Raw genomic sequence first — 14,055 nt, forward strand, 5'->3', positions numbered from 1 at the left:
ATAATACAAGCAGTCAGCCCTGGAGGTCACTAAACGAGGAAGCCGGGTGGTGGGAGACGTTGCTTTTCCTCGCCGGGTCGGTCAGGACGCGTCGTTCGTCGACTGGACAAACGCAGGTGATGGGGGAGCGCTGAGGGACCCTGCCGTCGCCGCAGCCGCCCGCCCCTAGAGCGCCGTCGTCGCTGGGCAACGCCTCCGCCCCACCCCGGGCGAGCACGTGACGTGTGCGTCACGTGACGGGCCGGTCGGCGTCCTCCCGCGGAGGGGTGTAAACAGGCGCCGCGGTGGCCGAGCTGCAGCGTCTGCTGCGTCCGCGTCTCCGGCATGCTCCAGGCCGGCGGGGGCGGCCCTGCCGCGAGCTCAGCGCCCACTTGAGGTAACTCCTGCGGCCTTCCGGCCGGCGTACCCCGCGCCGCGCGCAGCAGCCGGTGCCAGGCGCCGTCGAGGCCGGCCGAACCCCTGGCCCTGGCAGGGGGTGTGGCTGCCGCCCGGCGGTCCGCGACAGGTGGGCGGGTCGGGGGCGGCCGTCCAGGTCGGCGCTCCGTAGCACCCTGGGCCGGGCCCGGCGCGGAGCCGGTCGAAAGCAGGCAGCGACCCCGGGATGTGGGCTCTTCCGCCCAGGCTCTCTGGCGCCCTTGGATCCGGCCAAGCTGGGGGCCTCAGGAGCCATCGGGAAGCTGAGGGCCCAGGGCTGCCAACGTGGAGTCCCAACTGAAGCCCTGCCCGCGACGGGCTGTGAGACCTTGGGCAAGTCAGCCCTCCTCTCGGCCTGAGTTCCCACATCTGTAAAATGCAAGTCTGGACTAGGTGATTTGTGAGGACCTTCCGTTTCTGACGTGTGTGATCTCTAGAGAGACCTGCATACCTTGGCAGCTGCCAGAGAGAAAGGATAGGTAGATAGTTTGTCCTTTAATGTCTGAATTTCTGTTTGACTTTCGGTTTTTCATCCGACACGATTTGGATTGTTGTTCACTAGGGTGCAGTTTTTAATGGAAAACTTAGAGAAAGTCATAGTGGTTGTACGTTACTTCCCCACCCCCACCCCCACCCCCACCCCAGGCTTTTAGGAATACAACGGAACCTTCTTTCTTAAAATCTTGTTTGGGACCCTGATACGTAAAAAGCAAAATCTTTATCTGCCTGCTGTCTTCCTCCCCCTTCCCCGGTTCCCACTACCCCATGAGGCCCCTAGAGATCCCAGGTTGAGAAGTGCTGTTACAGAGCGACTGTTTTATGTATTTGTTACTTTGATGGGATCCGGAAGATGACTGTAATGAGTATATGAAATTTTCTGTTTCTTCCTTTGATTTTGTCCAACTCTATGTCACGTAGTATGTTCCGCATATATAGTGGAGGAAGGCCCCAAATTTCCTAGAAAGACCTTTCTCTTTCCATCTTTTGTTGCATCCCCGTCCCGGGAAAGGAAGTGTGTTGATAGTGAGACCTCATGCCTTTTTGCTGGTTTAGCTGCTTGGGCACAGAGTGGGAATGGAGGACTTCGCGAGCCTTTTATTTGAGACCAACTGAAGGCACTAGGATATTTCCTCTGAAAAACAGGAAAGTTGGGAGAGTATAGGAACTAAAATTGTTAGAGCCATGGACTAATGTGAACACATTCCAAATTTGGAACCCTGGGGCAAGAGAATTGTGGATTGTGAGAGAATTGTGTTTGGGAGAAAAGATCCTGTTTCATGTAGTGAGTGAACATAAACAGAATCTGAGGAGGTGGTGTGTAGGCACAAAGATTGCCAGGAGGATTTTTTTTTAAGCTAAGAGAAATAGTTTCCTATTATTTTGTTGTTGTGTTGTTGTTTGTCCATTCTTTTTTTTTTAAATTTTTTGTTTATTTACTTTTGACTGTGCCGGGTCTTCGTTGCTGCAGGTGGACTTCCTCTTGTTGCAGTGAGGGGGCGCTATGCTCTAGTTGCAGTAGGGAGCTTCGCATTGCAGTGCCTTCTTTAGTGGCGCCCAGGTTCTAGGGCGCAAGGGCTTCAGTAGGGCTTCAGCAGTTGGAGCGCGTGGGCTCGGTAGTTGCAGCCCCAGAGCTTTAGAGCAGAGGCTCAATAGTTGCGGCACTCTGGCTTAGTTGCTCTGTGTGGTATGTGGGATCTTCCCGGACCAGGGATCAAACCCGTGTCTCCTGCATTGGCAGGCAGATTCTTTACCACTGAGCCACCAGGGAACACCTCCTAATTTGTTTTTGAAGACTCAAATTGGTAAGTGTATTAAAATTAACAGTTATTAAAAGTGGAAAACCATAATTGAGAGCTTGTCTCCTTGGTGCTTCAGTGAGGTGAATGAAAATTGGAGTTCTGGTGCACCATAAGTGGAACCCAAGGTGACCCTCGTGTATTTGTGTTTTCTCTTTTCAAAGCAGACTCACTTCCTTGATCGTTGGCTTAAGTAGGCAAGTCACTTCCCTTCTTGGGGTCATAGTTTCTGCTACTAAGTGAGGAAATTGGACTAATTTTGGCTTCCCTTAGGGTTGCCAGATAAAATACAGAACACCCAGTTAAATTTGAATTTCAGTAAACAATGGGTAAGTTTTTAGTATAAGTATTGCATAGGACTTGCTTTACTAAAAATTCATTGTTTATGTAAAACTTAACTTGGGTCTACTGTATTTTTATTTGCTAAATCTGGCAACCTTAGCTCCAGCATTTTTGTCTTCTTTAAATTAGTTCCAGGAAGATTTTATAGATGCATAGACAGGGGTGAACTGATTCAAGCAGTCAAGACCCCTTGTTTGTTATCAGTAGCAGTGTCTGGTTCTTGAAGAATTGCACTGTTTCTAATTGGTTTCCACCCCCACCTGCCATGTAGCAATTTCCTTTCTGCCATAATCACATACTATTTAGGTTTACCTTCTTGGTGGTAAACAATTTAAATAACTGAAAGAAAAAAAAAGTTGCCAGAATTTCTAAAAGCAACAAAATTGGATCATGAAATGATATATACTGTTTTTTTCCTAGAAAAAGTACTTTACAATCCCACTTATTCTCCAGTTATCTGACTCACTTGAAGACATTTTTCCAAAGCAGTGGACTGCTCCAACAGTAAATAATCCTTCACGAAGTCCTTAGGCCTTTTGCTTTGGCAGCCTGTGAGTAAGGAAGTGACCAGCATAGGCACTGTAGACATTTAGTTTTAACTGTTTATCAGTTTTGTGTTTGTTTTATTTTGAAGATTTTCAATGTTGAAATTCTTTTTCAAGGAGTATAATTTTTAACTCTTTATTTTGAGGATGAAAAAAAAAAAAACCACAAAAAAAGCCCCGACTAGGCCTGATCTAGTTTCTCTGCTCAACTCACTCTGAAATTCCTGAAGTTTCTAATTCGTGTTTTCATCTAACAGCCAATAGCAGCAAAAGCAAGATTGCCGCCTTGGAGCCAGGCCGAGGTGATCAGTGTGCTAGTTCTTCAGGTGCTTAACCTGATAGAGGAGTTAATCATGTGCAATCCAGGGATAATGTGATGAGGACCTTGAAGTGACACAAATGTGGAAACTGAGAGGAGGATCAGTACCCAACAGGTTAGACTGAATGGCAGAACTTCCTGGAGGAGGTGGTATTTAATCTGAGTCATGGAGGTTAAGGTGGCGTCAGGAAGACAGGCTTACAGAATTGTGGAAGGATGCTGGAAAGGGCAAGGGAATCCATCTTTTCAGTTCTACAAAGCATACACTTTGTTGGGTTGAAAATAGTTGATAATTTTGTTTACATGTAGTTTTTGATTCACTGTGATACTTGCCATCTGCGTTAAGTTTATTAGCATGGTACTGCTTCGGTGAGCATCTCTGCATTACAAAGACCTTCAGATGTCAGTGTAGCTCTTTGGGAAAATGTTTATGAAATACGTCACTCATGAAACCATATGAATGAGGAACTCACAGTGAGTTTTGAAATTTTATTTTAAATGAAGACATGTTTCAAAAAATTTTAAGGATTTTCTCTGTATTTTTCTTACTTTTTAAAAAATGCAAGATTTATATTTATTAACATTAAAAGATACCTGAGATATTGTTGTATGAAAAATGTAGACCATAGACGTTTTCTCATATGTTTTCTTTATGAAAGTTTTATGGTTTTAGGTCATATATTCATATATTTAAATTTGTGACCTATTTTGGGAGGGCTGATGGAGGTGTGTGGTGTGAGGTATGGGTTTGGGTTCGTTATTTTCCTCTATGGATACACAGTTGTTTTCGTATTATTTGTTGAAAAGAGTATCCTTTCCCTATTGAATTTCTCCGTTCCTTGCCTACTGAATTTCATTCCTGTCGGAAATTAGCTGCGATGCGTGTGTGTGGTTTGTTTCTAGGCTCTGTCTCCTCTTGATTTGTTATGTCCTGGTGGCTCAGAGGTTAAAGCGTCTGCCTGCAGCATGGGAGACCTGGGTTCGATCCCTGGGTCAGGAAGATCCCCTGGAGAAGGAAATGGCACCCTACTCCAGTATTGTCGCCTGGAGAATCCCATGGACGGAGGAGCCTGGTAGGCTGCAGTCCATGGGGTAGCAAAGAGTCGGACACGACTGAGCAACTTCACTTTCTTTCTTCCTTTCTTTATGTCAATACTGTACTGTCTGCCTTACTGTGGCTTTATGTATGGCTTGAAATTGGTCTATAAATCCTCCAACTTTGTTCATTATTTTCAAAACTGTTTCAGGTATTTTAGGTTTTATGTATTTTCATAAATATTTTAAAATCGGCTTGTTTCAAAAACTTATTGGAATTTCAATTGCAATTGCCTTGAATTTCTGGATCAATTTGTAGAAAATTGCTATCTTAATAGTGAATTTCCCAATCTGTCATTTATTTAATTCTTTAATATTTTGCAACATGTTTTTTTTAGTTTTTTAGTGTATGCAGGTCCTATACATATTTTGTAAAATTTATATCTTTAATATTTTATGGTTTTTGATGTCATTATAAATGGATTTAAAAAGTAATTGTCCACTTTTTCATTGCTAACATGTAAAAATGCAATGGTTTTGTATATTCCCTCTGTGTCACACAGCATTTCTAACTTCACTGATTATTTCTGGTAGTCTTTAGGGCCGTTTTTCAGGATTGTCTATGTACGTAATCATTGAATAATGACAGCTTCACTCATTTATTTCTGCTTATTGCTTCTTGCCTTCCCTCCTGCCTTTCTCTTTTTTTCTTTTTTGCCTGAGTGGCTAAACCTGGCTAGAATCTCAAGTCCAATATGATGGTAGAAGTGGTAAGCAGACATCCATATTTTGTTTCCAGTCTGAGGAGTAAACATTCAGTCATATACATGATACAAAATAAAGTGCTAACTATAATTTTTTTAATGTTAAATTAGGCTTAATAAAAGTTAAAAGCTTCTGTACTTTAAAATTTAAACTTTCTGTACTGTTTTAGGGCTTCCCAGGTGGCACAGTGATAAAGCATCTGCCTGCCAATGCGGGAGATGCAGGAGGCGAGGATCAGTCCCTGGGTCGGGAAGATCCCCTGGAGGAGGAAACGGCAACCCACTCCAGTATTCTTGCCTGGAGAATCCCATGCACAGAGGAGCCTTTCGGGCTACAGTCCACGGGGTCGAAAAGAGTCGGACGCTATTGAGCAACTGAACGTGTACACATGTACTGTTTTAAGACAAGGGAAACATGTGCTTCAGTGGGGAACAGATATTTGCGATTCATATATCTGACAAAGAGCCTTCATCCAGTCTATGGAAAGGACCTCCATAATCAACAATGGGCTTCCCTGGTGGTTTAGTGGTAAAGAATCCACCTGCCAATGCAGGAGACATGGGTTTGATCTGTTTGAAAAGATTCCCGTGGAGAAGGAAGTGGCAACCCACTCCAGGATTGTTGACTGGAAAATCCTATAGACACAAGATCCTGGCAGATTACAGTCCATGGGGTTGCAAAAGAGCTGGACATGACTTAGTGGCTAATCAACAACAATAATCAATAATAAGGCACACAGTGCCCAAATCACAACATTGGTAAAAGATTTGGACAGACCCTTCACGAAAGAAGACATTTAAATTTTTTGATAGGCACTTTAAAAATTCTCAACGTATCTAGTCATTTATGGAAATGCAAATAAAAATGAACAGCTGTTTGCCTACAGGAGTGGTTAACATTTGTAAGACTGACAATAGCAAGTGTTGGTCAGGATGCCGAGCAACTAAAACTTGCATAAATTGCTAGTAGGAGTGTGTGATGATACAGAAACTTTGAGTAAGTGTGGCAGTTTTCTGTTAGGTACATATACTCTGTGGTCCAGCAATTCTATCCCCGATTATAAAATAAAAACTTAATATCACAATTGACTTACACCTCAGTGTTTAGAGATCAAACTGGAAATACGCCAAATGTCTATTAATGAATATACAAATAAAGTACTATGTAGCAGTATAAAGGGAACTATTGATAGTATAAATTTTATGCTGAACAAAAGCCCCACACAAAAGAATGCATACTGTATAATTCCATTCACGTTGATCCTAAGCCAGTAAAACGAATCTATAATGAAGCAGATTAATGATTGCTTGCAATCAGAGGTGAGGGAATTGACTGCAGAGGCACAGGAAAGAACTTTTTGTGGTAATGAAAATGTTTTGTCTGAATTTTGATTGGGTAGTTGTTACACTACATACACTTTGGTCAGAGCTTTTCCAACACTTAATATGGGTTCATTTCATGTAAAGTAATTTAATACACTTGATTTTTAAAAAGCAGGGGTCTAAACAGCATTTATAGAATAAGCAAATATATTTGTGTGTATGTAATGATTTTATTTAAAATCCTTTAATGTGTAAGCACATGGACATGAAATGTCCCGAAGCACGTTCAGATTGTTACCAGCTGTGTCTGCTGGTGGAATTTTAGGTGATTAAAAGAATGATTGGACTTGTATATATTATTTGAATTATTTTTTCAATGAACTTATCTTGACAAAAGAAAAGGAAGGATTTTTTTTTTTGTCTTGTAGATATTTTATTCCTGGATGATTTTGTCCTCTAAATACTGAATGAACGTTGTAATAAATCTAAACTATGTTTTAGAATTTAAACACTATTGCTCTGTAGTTAGTACCAGTTAAGACCAAAACCTCACGTTACCTTCAGTGTGCCTCGGTCTCCCCTTCCCCCCGTCCTCTTACCTCCCCGCAGACATGACGGCTGCGCTCAAGACCCGTGTTTCTCGTCTCTCTACCGCGCGCCTCTCTAAGCTGTGGTGTTTGTACCCGTGCACTGTGGAGCTGCTGACTGGAATCACACCGCGTGCACACGTCTGCCACTCGCTTTCTTATCCTGCATAATATGACCCCGCGTTCGTCCGTATTTTCACGTGTGGCTGTGGGACATTGATGTTTCACTGTTGTATTGCGTTATGTTCCATGAATAGTCCACCGTTTTACCTTTATCCTGTTGATGACTGAACACGTTGTTGAATTCTTTCGGGGCGTGAGCAGCGGTGATGTGAGCATTTTGTGTGTCTTCTGGTGCACATGGACAAGACTTCCTCTGAACATATAATTACTTCTAACCGTAGCTGCTGTGTTGTAGGGTAATGCATTTCTTCAGCTTTTCTAAAAGTATTTGTTTTTTATTGAACTCTAATGAATTACCACAAACTTTAGAGGCTTAAACCAAGACATGTTTTAATCTCATAGTTCTGTAGGTCAGAAGTGAGCTTGGCTTGCCTGGGTTGTCTGCTTTTTGTCTTAGAAGGCTGAAATCAAGTTGGGTGGGTGAGTACATGCTGAGTCGCTTCAGCTGTGTCCGACACTATGTGACCCGTGGACTGTAGCCCTCCAGGCTCCTCTGTGCCTGGGATTCTCCAGGCAAGAATACTGGAGTGAGGTGCCATGCCCTTCTCCAGGGGATCTTCCAGACCCAGGGATGGAGCCCTCTTCTCTTATGTCTCCTGCATCGGCAGGTGGGTTTTTTCCCACTGGCGCCACCTCAGAAGCCCCCAGGTGGGGTACATTTATTCGTAGTTAATTCAACTCTTCCCGTACTATTAGTGGGTATTTAGCATGCTCTGATTTTTCTCTTTTAACAGTATTGCACTGACCATTCTTGTGTAAATGTCTTTGAACATTTATGGGAGTGTTCTTGTAGTATAGAAAGCTAAAAGTGGAGTTGTCTGGTGACGGGGATTGAAATTGAGTAGTGGTGGTTGTCTCAGTTTTTATTTCCTCTGCATTTCCCCGGATAATGTTGATCTTTTCCCCATTTTTTTGCCCACACTATGTATTGGCAACCTCTTTATTTTTCTGTATTTTAAAATTAATGTTTAAGTTTTTATCACAGTAATACTTGGATATTGTGTAAAAAGAGTAAGCATAAATGCTTGTAACGAAACTGTCACCTTTTGTTTTCTTGTTTGTTACGGTGGTTACCTCCATACTCCATAACTTAATGCTTATCTCACTGTTAATGATTATCAACTTTAAATGCTATGCATTGCTGTCCTGTTTTGAGAATGTGGGCGTCTTGAACTCTCCTCACTTATTTTCTCCATTTCAATTATGGTTATAGTCCTGTTTTTATTGAAATCAGTAATTAGTATTTGCTGCTGCTGCTGCTAAGTCGCTTCAGTCGTGTCTGACTCTGTGCGACCCCATAGACGGTGGCCCACCAGGCTCCCCCGTCCCTGGGATTCTCCAGGCAAGAACACTGGAGTGGGTTGCCATTTCCTTCTCCAATGCATGAAAGTGAAAAGTGAAAGTGAAGTCGCTCAGTTGTGTCTGACTCTTTGTGATCCCATGGACTGCAGCCTACCAGGCTCCTCCGCCCATGGGATTTTCCAGGCAAGAGTACTGGAGTGGGTTGCCATTGCCTTCTCCAATTAGTATTTAGTCACTGACAACTTTTTTTTAACTGTAGAGCCAAATTGTAGTCTGTGACTACATTTCCTTTCTTCAGTTCAGTTGCTCAGTGTCCGACTCTTTGAGACCCCCATGGACTGCAGCATGCCTGGCTTCTCTGTCCATCACCAACTCCCAGAGCTTGCTCAAACTCATGTCAGTCGAGTTGGTGATGCCATCCACCCATCTCATCCTCTGTCGTCCCCTTCTCCTCCTGCCTTCAATCTTTCCCAGCATCAGGGTCTTTTCCAGTGAGTCAGTTCTTCACATCAGGTGGCCAAAGTATTGGAGCTTCAGCTTCAGCATCAGTCCTTCCAGTGAATATTCAGGACTGATTTCCTTTAGGATGGACTGGTTGGATCTCCTTGCAGTCCTAGGAACTCTCAGGAGTCTTCTCCAGGACCACAGTTCAAAAGCATCTGTTCTTCAGCACTCAGCTTTCTTTATGGTTCAACTCTCACATCCATACATGAGTAGGGGAAAAACCATAGCTTTGACTAGATGGACCTTTGTGGGCAAAGTAAAGTTATTACCTCACTTTTTTACATACATCGCATTTTTCATATACCTTCTCGTAGAAAAATTATTACTTTTAACAGATGCTGTATCACATCATCTACAATATCCCCTTTCCTGTCAGTCTCTGTACTCTTCTGGATGTTTTTCCTCGTAAAGCCTTTCATCATCTTGCTTTAATGTGAGTCTGAATTCTCTAGTCTTACTGCTCAGTCCCTGTGGGAGGCCTTTGCTCTGGGTCGTTCAGTTTCTCCAGAGAATCATCTGTTCTCCCTTTGTGTATGCGTCTTGGTAGTTGAAGGCTCTTGCTCCTCACAGAATATGCCATAGACCGTCCACATTGGTATCTTCTCAGTGCTTGTTTAAGATGTAGGATCCCAGGCCACATCCTGGCCCTGCATCAGAACAAGATGACTTATTTGCAGCAACATTTTTGAAGGTGCTGGCCTGTGCTATGGCAACAGCGACAACAGCAACGAAGCATTTTTGTCATGCGAAGCCTAAGGCGAGTGGATGTGACTCCTCCCTCTGTAGCCATGCCTGTCATGCGAAGTCTAAGGCGATTGGATGTGACTCCTCCCTCTGTAGCCATGCCTGTCATGCGAAGTCTAAGGCGAGTTGGATGTGACTCCTCCCTCTGTAGCCATGCCGCCTGACTTTGAAGATGGCAGTGGAAGAGAGCTGGAGGAGCTCAGTGAATGTTTTTAAAGGCCAGGTCTGGAAGTGGCTAGTGTTACTCTTCCCATATTATATTTGTCAGAAATCAGTCACATTAACTCTAACATAGTTTTAAGTGAGACTGGCAAATGTAGTCTTCCAATTTGCCCAGGAACAGGGAACAGTGTAGTGGATAAGTAGCACTGACTTTTCTTTAGTTGTCCATTCTGGTCCCCAAACTGTTTCATTCTCAGTTCAAAGTATAGGTATACCTTGGACATATTGTGCGTTCGGTTCAAGACCAAGGCAATAAAGGAAATGTTGAGATAAAGCAAATTTTTTGTTGTTGTTGTTTTCCAAAGCACATAAAGGTTATGTTTATGCTATACTGTAATCTGTTAAGTATGCAAGAGCATACTCATAATACTATGTCTAAAAACAATGTACATACCTTAATTTAAAAATAACCTGTCGCTAAAAGGTGCTCACCATCATCTGAGCCCCCAGTGAGTCACAGTCTTTTTCCTGGTGGAGGTCTTGCCTTGGTGTTGATGGCTACAGCTGACAATGATGGAGGCACATCTGAAGGTTGGAGCGGCTGTGGCAGTGTCTTAAAATGAGACAGCAATGAAGTTTGCCGCTTTGATCGCCTCTTCCTTCTATGGCCAGTTCTCGGTAGCATGCAGTGCAGTGTGATAACATTTCATCCACAGTAGAGCATCATTCAGAATTGGAGTCCGTCCTCGTAAACCTTTGCCACCGATTTATTAACTAAGTGTATGTAACACTGTAAATCCTGTGTTGTCATTTCAGCAGCTGAACTTCGTCTTCACCAGGAGTAGATTCCATCTCAAGATACCACTTTCTTTGCTCATGCATAAAAGTACTCTCCCATTAAAGTTTTGTCATGCGTGTGTGCTAAGTCATTTCAGGCATGTCTCACTCTGTGGAACCCCATGGACTATAGCCTTCCAGGCTTCTCTGTCCATGGGATTTCCCAGGCAAGAATACTGGAGTCGGTTGCCATTTCCTTCTCCAGGGGATCATCCTGACTTGTGGCTCGAACCCCTGTCTCTGTGTCTCCTGCATCGGCAGGTTGGTTCTCCACCACTAGGGTCACCTGGGAAACCCATGTTAACTTCCAGACTTTCCTTAATTTTGATAAAGTTGATCTACTTCCAAATGCCCCTTAATTCTTTCCATGAATCATGAATGTTTTTTTAGTGATGTCTAGAATGATGGGATCCTTTCTAGAAGGTTTTCAGTTTTGCCCAGATGTAGCAAAGGAATCATTATCTATGGCTGCTGTAGTCTTCTGAGATGTATTTTTTAAATAATGAGATTTAAAAGTCAAAATGACTCCTTAATCTATGAGCTGCAGAATGGACGTGTTAGTGGTCGTGAAAACAACAACACAGCAATCTCATTACAGTATATCTCCCCGGTGCTCTTGTGTGACCAAGGGTGTTGTCAGGGAGCAGTGATTCTGAAAGGGATCTCTTTTCCTGGACATTGGGTCTCAATAGTGGGCTTGAAGTCTTTAGTAACATGTTGTGAAGTGATGTGATGTCACCCAGGCTTTGTTGTTCCATTTATAGAGCACAGGCAGAGTAGACTTAGCATCATTCTTAGAGACCGTGGGATTTTCATAGTTGAGCATTGGCTTTTACTTGAAGTAACCAGCTGCAGCAGTCCCTAATAAGAATGAGTCTGTCCTCTGAAGTTCTGAAACCAGGCACTGACTTCCTCCTAGCTATGAAAGTTTTGGATAGCATCTTCTTCCAGTATAATGCTGTTTCATCTTCACTGAAAATCTCTCATTTAGTGGAGCAGCCTCATTAATTATCTGGATTAGGCTTTGGCTTAAGAAAATGTGGCTAGTTTGATCTTCTATACAGACCACTAAAACTTTCTCCATGTCAGCAGTAAAGATATTTCTAGTCGATTCAGAGTACCAGTAGCCAAACATATTTTTTGTTTTTGCTAGCAACAGCCAATAGTAAATAATAGCCAATAGAAAATAAAGTTTCATTTTCCAGTTGTTCCCCAAACAGTTTTAAAGTCATCATGTGTGTGATCTGTTTTCTGAATTATAGCCATCAACAGATTTTGTAACTATCTTTTCAGTCGCTAAAAGTGCATCATCATCTTTTCATTTTCTAATATGAAGTTTATCATTGCCTATGGAGTGGTGACTAAGAAAATGCAGCTTGTTCAGGTTTTCATTAGGATAGCACCCCGCTTCTGGTAGTGGCTTCTTTTGGGGAGGTGGCCAAAGTATCAGTTGTTTTTTATCTTTATTTTTAGCCAATGTTTTACTACTACTCATAACCTGAGGCACAAGTTCTTTGGCATGTTATAGGTAAATTAGCTCATTATGTATCTATTATTTTATATACTTTTTATTATGGCTTTCTCCATCTTGCTAATTACTGTTCCCATATTTTCTGTCTTTAAAAAACAGTTGAAATCATTTTCATCTGCTTGAATGCTCTCTCCCCTCATTTGTGGCCTTGTGATTTGTCTTTTTTCTTTCCTTTTTAAAAATTTTAATTTTTCATTTTGAGATAAATGTAGGTTGATATGCAGTTGTAAGAAATAATGTAGAGAGATCCTGTTTAAGAGATCCAGTTTTCCCCAAAGTTAACAGCTTGCAAAATTTTAGTACAATATCATGACCGGGATACTGATATCTGTATAGTTCAGAGGTAGAATATGTCTGTCATCACAAGGATCCTTTATGTTATTCTTTGTAACTTCCCCTACTTTCCCTACTCCCACTGCCTTCTTAACCTCTGGCAACCTCTAACCTCTTCTCCTACTTGTATATTTTGTCTTTTCAGGGATATTCTATGAATGGAATTATGCATCGTGTGACCTTTTCAGATAGGCTCTTATCGCTCAGCATCATTCTCTGCAGATTCATCATGGTTGTTTCATGTCCAAATAGTTCTTTTTTATTGCTTTTTTATTTCCAAGTAGTATTCTGTGATATGAATGTGCCATGGTTTGTTGAATCATTCACCTGCTGAAGAACATCTAGTTGAATAAAGCTGTTGCTAACATTTGTGTGCAGGTTTTCCTGTAATCGTATTACTTCATTTCTCTGGTGTAATAGTCCCGGAGCGCAGTGGCTGGGCTCTAGGATGTTCACCTGTTTAAGAAGTTGCCCAAGTGTTTTCCAGAGAGAAGGTACCATTTTACATTCCTGCCAGTACTGCAGGGATGGTTCAGTTTCTCCTTATCCTTGCCCACATTTTGGTGTTGGCACCGTTTCTTGTTTTAGTAATTCTGGTAGGTATGTAATGACACTTCCTTGTGATCTTCACTTGCTTTTCCCTAATCGCAGACTTGGACGTCACTGAGTGGCGGAACAGCAGCAGTGGCTAGTGAGAGTGAACGTATTGTGATGTGTGTATCTGTCACTTGTGTGTTCTCTCAGCGGAAGTCTCTTCATGTCTTTTGCCCATTTACTAATTGGATTTTTGTTGTTAAGTTTTGAGAGTCCTTTATATACAATATTTTAGATACTAGTGCTTTGTCAGTGGTTTGCAAATATTTTCTCTGAGTCTGTGGCTTACCTTTTCACCCTTTGAAGTTCAATTTATAAATTTTTCCAGTTGGGAATCATGTCTTTGGTGTCAAGTTTAATAACTGTCTAGCCCTAAATCCTAAAGATTTTTTAAAATGCTTTTTTCTCCCTAAAAGCTTTATAGTTTCAGGTTGCACATGTAAGTGAATGAACTGTTTGAGTTCAGGTGTTGAAACTTCACTTGAGGTTCACTTTTTTTTCCTTATTGCTCTGGCACTGTTTGTTGAAAAGTTATTTTTCCTTCATTGAATTGCTTAATCAAAAATCATTTGGGCATATTTGTGTGGGTCTATTCATGTGTTTGGAGAAGGCAATGGCTCCCCACTCCAGTCAGTACTCTTGCCTGGAAAATCCCATGGATGGAGGAGCCTGGTGGGCTGCAGTCCATGGGGTTGCTAAGTCGGACACAACTGAGCGACTTCACTTTCACTTTTCACTTT

At 42.2% G+C, this 14,055-nt stretch overlaps 1 protein-coding gene across 4 annotated transcripts in view; it reads left to right on the forward strand.

Annotated features, from left to right (window-relative positions):
- Positions 1 to 238: 238 nt before the first annotated feature.
- MARCH8 (membrane associated ring-CH-type finger 8) overlaps positions 239 to 14,055 on the forward strand; it is a 110,244-nt gene continuing 96,427 nt past the window's right edge. For 2 of the 4 annotated variants that reach the window (XM_027530992.1, XM_027530987.1), the window contains exon 1: positions 239 to 376. The gene's annotated coding sequence lies outside the window, so the exon portion shown is untranslated. Of the gene's footprint in view, positions 377 to 559; positions 894 to 14,055 lie in introns of those variants that run through there. The other 2 variants (XM_027530999.1, XM_027530996.1) reach the window with 2 other exon arrangements.

The sequence above is a fragment of the Bos indicus x Bos taurus genome, chromosome 28 (assembly GCF_003369695.1).
Source record: "Bos indicus x Bos taurus breed Angus x Brahman F1 hybrid chromosome 28, Bos_hybrid_MaternalHap_v2.0, whole genome shotgun sequence".
NCBI lineage: Eukaryota > Metazoa > Chordata > Mammalia > Artiodactyla > Bovidae > Bos > Bos indicus x Bos taurus.